The 13449-nt window shown below is 48.9% G+C and overlaps 1 protein-coding gene and 1 non-coding gene across 2 annotated transcripts in view; one reads left to right on the top strand and one right to left on the bottom strand.

The window, feature by feature from the left end:
• The window catches only part of gabrg3 (gamma-aminobutyric acid type A receptor subunit gamma3), a 644954-nt gene that overhangs the window by 44344 nt on the left and 587161 nt on the right, over window positions 1-13449 (bottom strand). The gene's annotated exons all lie outside the window — the stretch shown is intronic.
• On the top strand, window positions 11270-11342 carry trnav-uac. Its single transcript has one exon. It is a non-coding gene; the product is annotated as a tRNA-Val (tRNA).

The following is a 13449-nucleotide window of genomic DNA, read 5'->3' as shown; positions in this document are numbered from 1 at the left end:
TTAATTTGTAGAGTCTAAAAATACCTCTACTACAGCTGGGACTGACGGACCGAACAGTGAACATTATTTCGGCGGCCCACAGACAGTCCACCAAAAAACATAATCTGGTATATATCAGGAAATGGGAGATGTATTGTCACAGAAACAGCATCACCTACAGATCAATGAACATCCCGTCTGTTCTGGAATTCCTGGCAGGCCTCCATTATGATGAGGGGCTCAGTTATAGTGCCATCAACTGCGCCAGAAGTGCCCTGTCAACATATCTATGGCAAGGAACAGAGCGTCATTCTGTTGGGACTCACCCCCTGGTAACAAAACTTACGAGGGGAATTTTTAATATCAATCCCCCAAGAACCAGGTACTCTCAAATATGGGATGTGAGAATTGTCCTGACTATGCTAAGGAATTGGTCTCCAGCAACAGCTCTGTCCCTACAAAGACTGACACTGAAAACAGTCATGCTGATGGCTTTGGTCACGGCACAAAGGGTACAGTCATTACATAAATTAAGACTGGACAACATGACTTCTTCATCTGGGAATATAACGTTTCATATTTATGAATTAGTTAAGCAGAACAGACAGGGGTCAGCAGGCCGCAATATAGAATTTAGGTCTTACCCGACAGATGATCGTCTCTGTATAGTAAGACATTTGTTGTTATATATGGAGAACACGAAAATCATCAGAGGCAATGAGATGGCACTTCTAATCAGCCACAAGCAACCACACAAAAAAGTGACGGGCCAGACCATCTCAAGATGGCTGAAACAGGTTCTAATACAGGCTGGGGTGGATACTAACATTTTAAAATCTCATTCCACAAGGGCTGCAGCTACATCGGCAGCTATACAGTTGGATGTACCAATGGACCAAATCCTCAAGACAGCAGGATGGTCAAGGGAAAAAACATTCCAACTATTTTATCATAAACCAGTAATTAAACCTGGAACATTTGCAGAAACAATTTAAAGTTCTGTAATATAATTTCACCCCATAAATAGGGAATATAATTTGGTGTTAATAAATTTATCATGGATTTCAATGTCGGATTCATGTCTAAATTATGTTAACACAATTCCTCCTACAGTCATTAAGGCAGATGTGATGTATGGACTCGTTTCCACAGCATGAAATCACAGAGCTTTAAAATCTTCACGTAGTCACTCACGTGACTCCGAAATAAAATAGTAAGATTAAACGAGAACTTACCAGTTCGAAGTTTGATCATTATTTTATGAGGAGTACGTTGAGGGAATACGTGCCCTCCGCTCCCACCCTTGATCATATACTCAACTGGTATCTTCTTCTCTAATCTTACTATGTCATTACAGTTATCTGTGATTTCACACCGCTGCTTTGAAGAATGTCACTCATGCGTCCTGGCGGGGTTCTTCACGTATACCCTCAACGTACTCCTCATAAAATAACGATCAAACTTCGAACTGGTAAGTTCTCGTTTAATCTTACTATTCAACACCATTGTGCCAGAGCTACTACACTCCAAACGCTGTGCCTGAACCTCTCTGTCGGGAGATCACTACCTTCCTGACAGACAAGAAGCAGCATGTGAGGCTGGGAAAGCACATCTCGGACTCGCAAGCCCTTAGCATAGGAGCACCGCAAGGCTGCGTATTCTCCCCTCTCCTTTACTTTCTCTGCACCTCCACAGACACCTCTGTCAAGCTTCTCAGGTTTGCGGACAACACAACCCTGATTGGACTGATCCAGGAAGGGGAAGAATCTGCCTACTGACAGGAAGTGACACAGCTGGCGCCCTGGTGCCACCGCAACAATCTGGAGCTCAATGCTCTTAAGATAGCGGAATTGATTGTAGACTTTAGGAGAGCTCCCCCTCCCCTCACCCCACTCACCGCTCCTATTGGTGGGGGCGCTGCATTGGCAGCAGCCCTGTCAGCAGCGCGTTAGTTTTTTCAACTTTTTTTATTTTTTTTAGTATGTTTTAAAGTATGTTTTTAATGTTTCTTTGTGTGTTTTGTGTGGGGGGTGGTGTGGGGGGGTGAGGGGGAAACCGTTTTGGCCGCCTCCTCCATGGAGAGGCGACTTTTTCCAGGTCGCCTCCCCCGTGGCCTAACAGCAAGGATCGGCGCGGCCTTTCCCGGAGACGCGCCCGGGGCTTCAGCGGCGGGCGCAGCGTGGACTCTCGGCATGGAGCGGACGAGTCCTCGCTGAGGCTCGCTGGAGGGGAGCGCTCCGTTTCGCTGGCCCGGGGTAGCCGGCAGCCTGAAGCCGCGGTCTGCACAGCTCCAGCTGGCACGGCGTCCGCAGCCCGGGATCCGTCGTGGGGGACCCGGGGGAAGAAGAAGCCATCACTGCCGGCCCGTGGCCAACTTCTACCGCGGACCCGGCGTGAACTTACCATCACCCCTGGAGGGGAGCTTTGACCGCCGACCCTGCAGTCTGCGGTGCTTCTGTCTGCGGCGTGGCGGGGACTTTAAATCTTCGACCGCCGGCCTGCGGCCTACACCAACTTAAAGCCGCAGTCTCCGGTGGGGAAGAGCCGACTCTGGACTTACCTGGACTTGTACCTTGTCCTTTTACCATCTGGACGCCCGCAGCAACGGCTGCGGAGGGTTGAGGTCCCGATCACGGGGGAAAATGGAGGACGACTGGCCAAGTTCTGTGCCTTCCACCACAGTGATGAATGCTGTGGTGGATGTTTGTGTTAAATTTTTATTGTGGTTTTGTGTGTGTTCTTTATCATTGTACCGCTGCTGACATATTCATTTCACTTGCACTTATGTGCAATGTGACAAATAAACCGTATTGTATTGTATCATCAACACAGTCACATCTGTGGAGTATTTTAAGTTTCTGGGAACCAGCATCTCCAAGGACCTTAAATGGGGGGGCCACCATCGACTCCACAGTCAAAAAGGCACAACAGAAGATGTACTTCCTGCAGCAGCTGAGGAAGCACAATCTGCCACAGGCAATGATAGTCCAATTCTACACGGCCATCGTAGAGTCTGTTCTCACCTTCTCCATCATGGTCTGGTGTAGCTCAGCCACCAAGCACGACACCTGGAGGCTGCAGCGAATCGTCATATCAGCTGAGAAGGTGATTGGCTGCAATCTTCCCTCCATTGATGAACTGTACACTGCAACGGCCAGGAAGTGAGTGGGTAAGATCATCTCTGACCCCTCTCACCCTGGCCACAAACTCTTTGAATCACTTTCCTCTGGAAGGCGACTCCGGACTGTCAAGGCTGCCATAGCCGGACATAATAACAGCTTTATTTCCCACGAGTAGTTGCTCTACTCAACAACCAAATATCTGTAGCCTCCTTTTGCTCTGGTTTTTTATTTAATTCACATGTTTAATCAATAATGTTTTATTATTAATGTTTAATGTTTTATGTCTCATTCGTAACTGTCACTGTATGCCATGTTGTCACTTGCGGGTGGAGCACCAAGGCAAATTCCTTGTATGTGAATACTTGGCCAATAAACTTAGTAATTCATTCATTCATTCATTCATTCATTACAGTCCAGCATTCGTCTTAAACAAATCTCTGAAGAAGGGTCTCGACCAGAAACATCACCCATTCCTTCGCTTCAGAGATGCGCTCTGTCCCGCTGAGTTACTCCATCATTTTGTCAAAGCTGCCACATAGATCATATTTCACAATACCCCAGTCTGAAGAGGGGGTGGCACGGTGGCGCAGTGGTAGAGTTGCGCCCCTGTCCCACTTAGGAAACCTGAATGGAAACCTCTGGAGACTTTGCGCCCCACACAAGGTTTCCGTGCGGTTCCCGGAGGTTTTTGTCAGTCTCCCTATCTGCTTCCACTATCTGCAACCTTCGGCAACCACCAGCAACCTCCGGGAACCGCACGGAAACCTTGTGTGGGGCGCAAAGTCTCCAGAGGTTTCCATTCAGATTTCCTAAGTGGGACATTGGCATTACAGCGCTTGCAGCGCCGGAGACCTGGGTTCTCCAGGTACTGCAGGACTACAGGTGCTGCCTGTACGGAGTTGGTACGTTCTCCCTGTGAACGTGTGGGTTTCCTCCGAGATCTTTATTTTTCTCCCATACTCCAAAGACGTATAGGCTTGTAGGTCTATTGGCTTGGTGTAAGTGTAAATTTGTCCCTGGTGCGTGTGTCGGGTAGTATTAATGTGCAGCAATCGCTGGTCGGTGTGGACTTGGTGTGCCGAAAAACCTGTGTCAAAGCTACATCACTAAACTAAACTAAAGAAGGGTTCCAACTTGAAATGTTGCCTATTCCTTTTCTCCAGAGATGCTGCCTGACCGGCTGAAGTTCCAAGTTCAGGAATAGCTGCTTCCCCACAGCCATCGGGCTATTAAACCTGGATCGGACAAAACTCTGATCATTCATAACCCATTATCTGTTATTTGCACTTTATCATTTTATTTATTCATGTGTGTATTTATTTATATAATGGTACTAGACCAAGTGCAGACCCGTTGGGTCTGTTCCCCCAACGTGCGGTTGTGGGGGAGGAGGCGGCATGCAGCGTCACACACACTAACTACCCCCCCCCCCCCGCACTCACGCTAATTACCCCCCTTGATATTATATTAATATTATTAATTTGCTCCTTTTACCCCATAACCACCCTATCTGCTGACGCATAGCCCCCAACTCGCAGTCACATCTAGGGAGGGGGGGAGGGGGGGGGGGGTAGAGAGTGAGGGCAGAGAGAGAAGGGGCAGAGACACAGAGAGAGGGGCAAGAGGGAGAGGTGGTGGCGAGGAGGAGAAGAGGGAGGGTGGGTGAGAGTGGAAAGGTGGGGGTGGAGGGGAGGAGAGAGAGAGGGTGAGAGTGAGGGGGAGAGAGGTGAGGGGAGGGGGGGAGAGGGGAGGGGGAGAGGTGTGGGGAGGGGGAGAGGTGAGGGGAGGGGGAGAGGTGGGGAGCAGGGAGGGTGGAGGGAAGGGGGTAGGGGTGTGTGGAGGGGAGGGGGGTTTAGGGGAGGGACGGTGGGGGAGGGGATGGAGGGGAGGGGGGGAGAGGAGAGGAGAGGGAGAGGAGAGGGGCGGGGAGAGAGGAGAGGGGGGAGTGAGGGGGTGTGCTGAGAGAGGGGTGAGGTTAGGGGAGGGGGAGAGGTGGGGAGCAGGGAGGGGGAGGCGGGGTGGAGGGAAGGGGGTAGGGGTGTGTGGAGGGGAAGGGGGTTTAGGGGAGGGACGGTGGGGGAGGGGATGGAGGGGAGGAGGGGGAGAAAAAGAGGGGAGAGAGAGAGAGGGGAGTGGAGAGGAGAGGAGAGGGGGGGTGAGGAGAGGGGGGGAGAGGAGAGGGGGGGAGAGGAGAGAGGGAGGAGAGGAGAGGGGGGGAGAGGAGGAGAGGGAGAGGAGAGGGGGAGGAGAGGAGAGGGGGGGAGAGGAGAGGGGGAGGAGAGGAGAGGGGGGGGAGGAGGGGAGATGACAGGGGGGAGAGGAGAGGGGGAGAGGAGAGGGGGGGAGAGAAGAGGGGGGGGAGAGGAGAGGGGGAGGAGAGGAGAGGGGGGGAGAGAAGAGGGGGGGAGAGGAGAGGGGGGAGAGGAGAGGGGGGGGGAGAGGAGAGGGGGAGGGGGAGAGGAGGGGGAGAGGAGGGGGGGGGGGGGAGGGAGAGAGTGCCTTTTTATTTCAACCCAAACCCCCCAAACCATTTGCAGGCAGTGCTTTTTTACTTTAACCATATTTTCATTTTCAAACCACATTAAGGGTACTTACTCACAGTTGTGTGGACATGTGTTCAGTGTTATTCACAGCTCAGAGAAACGTGACCCTCTGCCTTCCTCCAGCTTGCAGACTAATTGAGGCACACCACTTCCTGGTTTTATAGTCCATCCCCCCTGCCGCCAGCGGGGGCAGCAGAGAGAATGGGGAATTTTGTAAAATCATTAATATCTCTGTCATTTTTCTTCGACTGGAAAAATCCTCGGCGGAGGGGGCTCTGAGCGAGGTGGCCAAAAATGACGGCCGTAGGTGGCGGCGTTCTCTCGGAAATCGCAGCACAGATCGCCAAAACCGGTCAAGAACAGACTTTTAGTAATATAGATATGGACACACTTCTGTTTTGTAGTCAATGCCTACTATGTTCTGTTGTGCTGAAGCAAAGCAAGAATTTCATTGTCTTATCAGGGACACATGACAATAAACTCACTTGAACTTGAGTTGCTCCAGCACTTAGTGTCCAGAAGACTTTACAGTGGCACAGTTGCTGCTTTACAGAGCCAGAGACTCGGGTTCGAACCCGACTACTGATACAGGTTTCCTCCAAAGTTGTACAGGTTGGACGTTTATTGGCTTTGGCAAAGATTGTAAATTGTCCCTTCTGACTGTCTTCTGATCAAATTCAATGTTGTGTTTGGAAAATTAAAACATTTACACATGGGAAATGGAATTTAATTTGAAAAATACAGAAAATAATTTGCTCAAAAGATTAGGCAGCATATTTGTAAAGGTTAAATTTTACTCTTTGAGGAGAACTCCATCAGAAATAGAAAAAGTTAGAAAAAAGGCATGTTTAATTGGAGAGATGTGTGTGTGTGTGTGTGTGTGTGTGTGTGTGTGTGTGTGTGTGTGTGTGTGTGTGTGTGTGTGTGTGTGTGTGTGTGTGTGTGTGTGTGTGTGGGTGTGTGTGTGTGTGTGTGTGTGTGTGTGTGTGTGTGTGTGTGTGTGTGTGTGTGTGTGTGTGTGTGGGTGTGGGTGTGGGTGTGTGGTGGGTGTGTGGTGGGAGTGTAGGTGTGGAGGAAAGAACTTTGGGAAAGTATAATAGGGTGGAGGGAGTGCAGAGAAGATATATGAACATGGTGTCAGGACACGTGGAACAGAAATACAGGGAGAGGTTGTGCAGGCTCGGACTTCAATCCTTGGAGAACCAGAGGCTGAGGGGGTGATCTTATAGAGATGAATAAAATCACATGGGGAATAGATATCGTCACAGAGACACCACGACGAATGCGCCTCAAGTCATGGAAACCCTTTGCCATGCAAGCCCAAGAGCTGCTCTGCACAACACCGCTGATGCTTCTAAGGCCGCCTGGGTCAAGACGAGTTGGAGAGACCAGTGGAAGTCAGCGGAACCATCTAGGCTACACAAGTACATCAATGACCCCATGGACGTCCCTGGCCAGGACCTGCCCCGAAAGCAGTGGACAACCCTCAACTGCTTGAGGACAGGCATCGGAGGCTATGGAGTAGCGATGAAGAGGTGGGGCCTCGTGGACAGCGAGCGCCTCCTGCGAGTGTGGGGACCCAACACAGACAGTGGAGCACATAGTCACCAGTTGCCCCAAACACCGGCCACCGAATGGTGAACGAGGTCTGATTGACCTGGACGATGACACATTGGCCTGGCTCGCCTCAACGGAGCTGCAGGTCTAAAAGACATACGGCAGAAGAAGAAGAAGAAACAGATAAGGTGAATGCACAGAGTCCTTTTCCCAGAGTAGGGGAAGCAAGAACTGGAGTGCACAGGTTTATGGTGAGAGGGGGGAAATTCTGTCAGAACCTGGAGCAGCTTTTTCATACAGAGAGTATTCGGTATATGGAACAAGTTGTCAGAGATAGTAGTTAAGGCAGGTACAATAACAGCATTTATCAGATATTTGTATAGGCACACAGATAGGAATAATCTAGAGGGATATGGGCAAACGTGGGCAAATAGACCATTTATATATACCAAAGATAGACACAATAGAAATAGACAATAGACAATAGGTGCAGGAGTAGGCCATTCAGCCGTTCGAGCCAGCACCGCCATTCAATGTGATCATGGCTGATCATCCCCAATCAGTACCCCGTTCCTGCCTTCTCCCCATATCCCCTGACTCTGCTATTTTTAAGAGCCCTTACTAGATCTCTCTTGAAAGCATCCAGAGAACCTGCCTCCACCGCCCTCTGAGGCAGAGAATTCCACAGACTGTACAAAAAGCTGTAGTAACTCAGCGGGACAGGCAGCGTCTCTGGAGAGAAGGAATGTGTGACGTTATGTTTTTGTGTCTCTCCAGAGAGGCTGCCTGTCCTGCTGAGTTACTCCAGCTTTTTTTGTGTCACCCGAAACGTCACCCATTCCTTCTCTCCAGAGATGCTGTCGCTGCGCCACCGTGCCGCCTGTACACTTCAACGCACAGAGAAAGAGCACAATTTATGGATATCGTTTTTGCCACTCGAGATTTTTTCTCTTTTACTCTGTCAACCATCCCTCCGTTGAAGCATGAGGGATGCTAATTGAGCCCAATGCTAACAGACCAGGGGATTTCACATTAGATTGGGAACCCTGCGGGTTGATGAACCACCAAATGATGTGTGGCGTGCACAGCAAATACTGTGCCTGCAGGGGAGAGAGGGTTGGTGCGCTGCTTAAGAAATAAAATGCCTTTCAGCAAACTCGTACACCTGTCGACAAGCTGATGTAAAAATAGTAAAATGCGGCAAACATACGGAATGTTTGTCAGCCGTCTTGTTAATGAACCCACGTTGTATTTCCATGAATTTCCAGTGAGTCCAGCGCTAATTTTATACTTCCTGCAAGTCACACTTTTCCCTTAGTACATTCATTGCCACTGTGGCTTTTGAATTGTGATAGGTCTGGACAGGGTGGATATGGAGACGATATTTCCACTAGTGGGGAGAATCTAGGACCAGAGGCCATAGCCTCAGGATAAAAGGACGTCCTTTTAGAAAGGAGATGAAAAATAATTTTGTTAGTCAAAGGGAGGTGAATCTGTGGAGCTCATTGCCACAGACGGCCGTGGCGCTGAAGTCAATGGATATTTTTAAGGCGGAGGTTGATTCTTGATTAGTGCGGATGTCAGAGGTTACGGGGCCAAGGCAGGAGAATGGGGTGAGGGAAAGATAAATCAGCCATGATTGAACAGCGGAGTAGACGTGATGGGCCGAATGGCCTCATTCTTCTCCTAAAACATATTAACATGAATTATGTTTGCTGAGGAGTTAACTAAGGCTCTCAGATGCACACCCGATAGCCGATTCCACCCGATAGCCCGTGATGGATTTAATAAAGTATTGAGCCTATTTGGTCAACTATCCAGCATTCAACGAACAGAGAACAAAATATACAGTAATTAAACTCAATGTTGGGTTTAACAAGAATACCTTTTCTTCCATCATCCAAGCTAGTTACTTGTTAACACTTACAAACCAATCCTTGTGGAATACCACTCATTGACTCCTGGCATCTTGCCAAAGTGTAAAAGACCCATTTGTGCCCACTCTCTGCTTCCCATTAGTCAACCAATCTTCTATTCATGTCAAAAATTGTTATTTTATAAATTAGCTCCCTGATTGATTATTTCAGTTTCAGTTTAGTTCAGTTTTCGTTTATTCTCACGTGTACCACGGTACAGTGAAAAGCCTTTGTTGCGCGCTAACCAGTCTGTGGAAAGACAATACATGATCACAATAGAGCCATCCACAGTTTACAGATACATGATAAAGGCAATAACTTTTAGTGCAAGATAAAGCTAGTAAAGTCAGATCAAAGGTAGTCCAGGTGTTTAAGAAGGAACTGCAGATGCTGGAAAGTCGAAGGTAAACAAAAATGCTGGAGAAATTCAGCGGGTGAGGCAGCATCTATGGAGCGAAGGAAATAGGCGACCTTTCGGGTCGAGACCCTACAAGATAGTCCAAGGATAACCAGTAGTTCAGGATTACTTTCAAGTTGCGGTCGGATGGTTCAGTTGCCTGACACTGTTGGGCAGATATCCCTGGATCTGGAGCACTTCTATAACTTTTTCCCAATGGGAGAGGGGAGAAGATGGAGTGGCCAGGGTGCGACTTGTCCTTGATTATGCTGCTGGATATGGGGAGGAGGCAGGAACGGGGTACTGATTGGGGATGATCAGCCATGATCACAGTGAATGGCGGTGCTGGCTCGGAGGGCCGAATGGCCTACTCCTGCACCATTGTCAACCTGAAACCCTTTGTTTCTCCGTCTACAGATGCTGCCTGCGTAGCTGTGATTTTTCATCATTTCCAGTTGTGGACACTGCAGTTACTGCACACGAGAACACAATAAAACAGGAGTCGGCTGACCATTCAAGATGGACCTACTGATGAAACAAAGGATCGACTGGGCTTGTATTCATTGGAATTTAGGAGGATGAGAGGGCATCTTATAGAAACATGTAAAATTTGTAAGGGATTGGACAGGCTCGTTGCAGGAAAACTTGTCCCGATGTTGGGGAAGTCCAGAACCAGGGGGTCACAGTTTAAGAATAAGGGGTTGGCCAGTTCGGGCTGAGATGATGAAAAACGTTTTCACCCAGAGAGATGTGAATCTGTGGAATTCACTGCCACAGAAAGCAGTGGAGGTCAATTCACTGGATGTTTTCAAGAGAGAGTTCTAACGGAAATCAAGAGATAGGGTGAAAAAAGCAGGAACGAGGGTACTGATTTTGGATGATCAAGGGCTTACTGTCCTACTCCTGCACCTATTATTTAAGTTACTATGTTGCTCCTCATGCATGCCCCACCACTCCATAAGGTTGTGAATAAGCAATGGTGGCCTCAACCGTACAACATTGTGAAAGGACTGGACAAGCTAGATGCAGGAAAAATGTTCCCAATGTTGGGCGAGTCCAGAACCAGGGGCCACAGTCTTAGACTAAAGGGGAGGCCATTTAAGACTGAGATGAGAAAAAACTTTTTCACCCAGAGAGTTGTGAATTTGTGGAATTCCCTGCCACAGAGGGCAGTGGAGGCCAAATCACTGGATGGATTTAAGAGATAGATAGTGCTCTAGGAGCTAGTGGAATCAAGGTATATGAGGAGAAGGCAGGCATGGGTTATTGATTGGGGACAATCAGCCATGATCTCAATGAATGGTGGTGCTGGCTTGAAGGGCCGAATGGCCTCCTCCTGCACCTATTTTATATGTTTCTAACCCATCGTTAGTCACCCTGCTGTTGAAAGGATGTCATTAAGCTGGAAAGATTGCAGAGAAGCTTTACGAGGATGCTGCCAAGCATCGAGGGCAGGCTAGGACTTTGTTCCTTGGAGTGAAGGTTCATGAATGGAATTTATAGAGGTGTACACAATCATGAGAGGAATTGATAAGGAATTTACACATATTCTTATTACCCGGAATAAGGGAATCAAAAACTAGAGGATATAGGTGAGTGGGGCACGATTTAATAGGATGAAGGGTAATTTTTTCACGCAGAGGATGATGGGTGTATGGAAAGCATTGTCAGAGGAGGTAGTTGAGGCAGATTCTATTACAGTATTTAAAAGATATTTGGGCAGATGATGAATCGGAAAGGTTTAGAAGGATAAGGGGTTCCATAGTGTAGTGGTTATCACATCTGCTTTACACGCAGAAGGTCCTGGGTTCGAGCCCCAGTGGAGCCATGTATTTTTTCACACAGAGAGTGGTGAATCTCTGGAATTCTCTGCCACAGAAGGTAGTTGAGGCCAGTTCATTGGCTATATTTAAGAGGGAGTTAGATGTGGCCCTTGTGGCTAAAGGGATCAGGGGGTATGGAGAGAAGGGCAGGTACAGGATACTGAGTTGGATGATCAGCCATGATCATATTGAATGGCGGTGCAGGCTCGAAGGGCCGAATGGCCTACTCCTGCACCTATTTTCTATGTTTCTATATGCGGCAAACTCAAGGCAATAGGACCAGCTTAAATAGGATATCTTGGTCGGCATGGAGGAGTTGGGCTGCAGGGCCTGTTTCCATGCTGTATGTAGTCTCTGTGAGTCTATAACTCCCCTTCTGTGCTAGTTCCCCATCACACTCAATTACTTGTTATGCTGGTGGAATTAGGACTTTGAAACAATCCACAATATATGTGCTTCTTGAAAAAAATCATGCAAACACATGGAAATAAACTCTCTGCCCTTCCCCTTCCTCTCCAATGCTCGCTCACTCTCTACCCATTTTTTCCTTTCCAAGGACTTTATTCAGCAATTGCACATTACAGCGTTCCAAACGTACGCTCCAAGGGGGGGGGGGATCGGGGGAAACATTTTTTCAAGTTCTTACCTTCCCGGAGATGTGATTGATTTTCGGATCACATTCTCCGGGCTCTGCGGCCTACCATCGCTGGAGCTGGGAGCCGCCTCGGACTGCCGTGAGCCCCACCGCGGGGCGCGGACTTAACATCGGAGCGGATCCCTTGCCTGGGATCGCTCCCACCGCGGCCTGCGGGCTTACCATCAAGGGCTCGCAGTCTCGGGAGAGGCCGAGTCGGGAGCTCCAATGCCGCAGAAGGTTCAACCAGCCCCGATGCGAGGTTCGATCGCCCGATGCAGGAGCTGAACGCCTCGACGCAGAGGGCCCGAACGCCGCCGGCTACGGGAGTCAAGATCGTCCCGTCAACGGAGGGCTCGAGGCCCCTGATCGAGGAGGAACAAAAGGAAGGCCTTGAACTTTTTTTCGCCTTCCATCACAGTGAGGAATGTGTAGGAGTCACTGTGGTGGATGTTCATGTTAAAATGTGTTCTTGAGTGATCTGTTGCTTTTAATTGTATGACCTGGCCAATGAAATTCCTCGTATGTTGCAAAACATACTTGGCGAATAAAATCTGATTCTGATCAATATTAACAATGCTCTCGATCCCCCCAATGTGGCGACCATCGTTCACGGAAAGCCTCCAGCATCCCCGTGGACACCGCATGTTCCCTCTCCAGGGACACGCGAGTACGGATGTAGGGAAGAGGGGCAGGCAGCCGACTCTGGTGTGACCGTCGACTGCCCGGTGCCCGGACCTGTGAATGCTCTCTCTCTCTCTCTCTCTCTCTCTCCCCTCCTCCCTCCCTCCCTCCCTCCCCTTCCTCCCCCCTCGCTTTACCTCTCTCCCTTCTCTCCCTACCACTCTCCCTCTACCTCTCCCTCTACCCTCTACCTCTCCCACTATCATTTCACAGCTATTTCAGGTAGAAAGAATTGTCCGACATTTCAAGCCGAGACTCTCTATCAGGACTTGGCCTGCAATGGTGGAAATGTCCTGCCCCCCCCTCATGGATGCTCTTGATAAGATTATTCACTGGGTGCCTCTGAGATGTTTTTCCTTCTTCTTCATCTCACCAACCTTCATCCTTTTTGCAGCTTCTAACTCATCTTTTTCTTTTCTTTAGTTTAGTATTGTCATGTGTACCGAGGCACAGCTGGAAGCTTCTTGTGCCTGCTATCCAGTCAGCGATCTGAATTACATTACCAAGCCATGGGAATTTCCCCCAGTTTTGATGAAGGTTCCTCAACATAGAATGTAGCGGCTGGGCTTGTATACTCTGGAATTTAGAAGGATGAGAGGGTATCTTATTGAAACATAGAAGATTATTAAAGGATTGGATACGCTAGAGGCAGGAAACATGTTCCCGATGTTGGAGGAGTCCAGAACCAGGGGCCACAGTTTAAGAATAAGGGGTAGGCCATTTACAACAGAGATGAGGAAAAACATTTTTACCCAGAGAGTTGTGAATCTGTGGAATTCTCTGCCTCAGAAGGC

The sequence above is a fragment of the Amblyraja radiata genome, chromosome 6 (assembly GCF_010909765.2).
Source record: "Amblyraja radiata isolate CabotCenter1 chromosome 6, sAmbRad1.1.pri, whole genome shotgun sequence".
NCBI classification, from domain to species: domain Eukaryota; kingdom Metazoa; phylum Chordata; class Chondrichthyes; order Rajiformes; family Rajidae; genus Amblyraja; species Amblyraja radiata.
The sequence above is the reverse complement of the archived record's forward strand: the minus strand, read 5'-3'. Positions and strand labels throughout refer to the sequence as shown.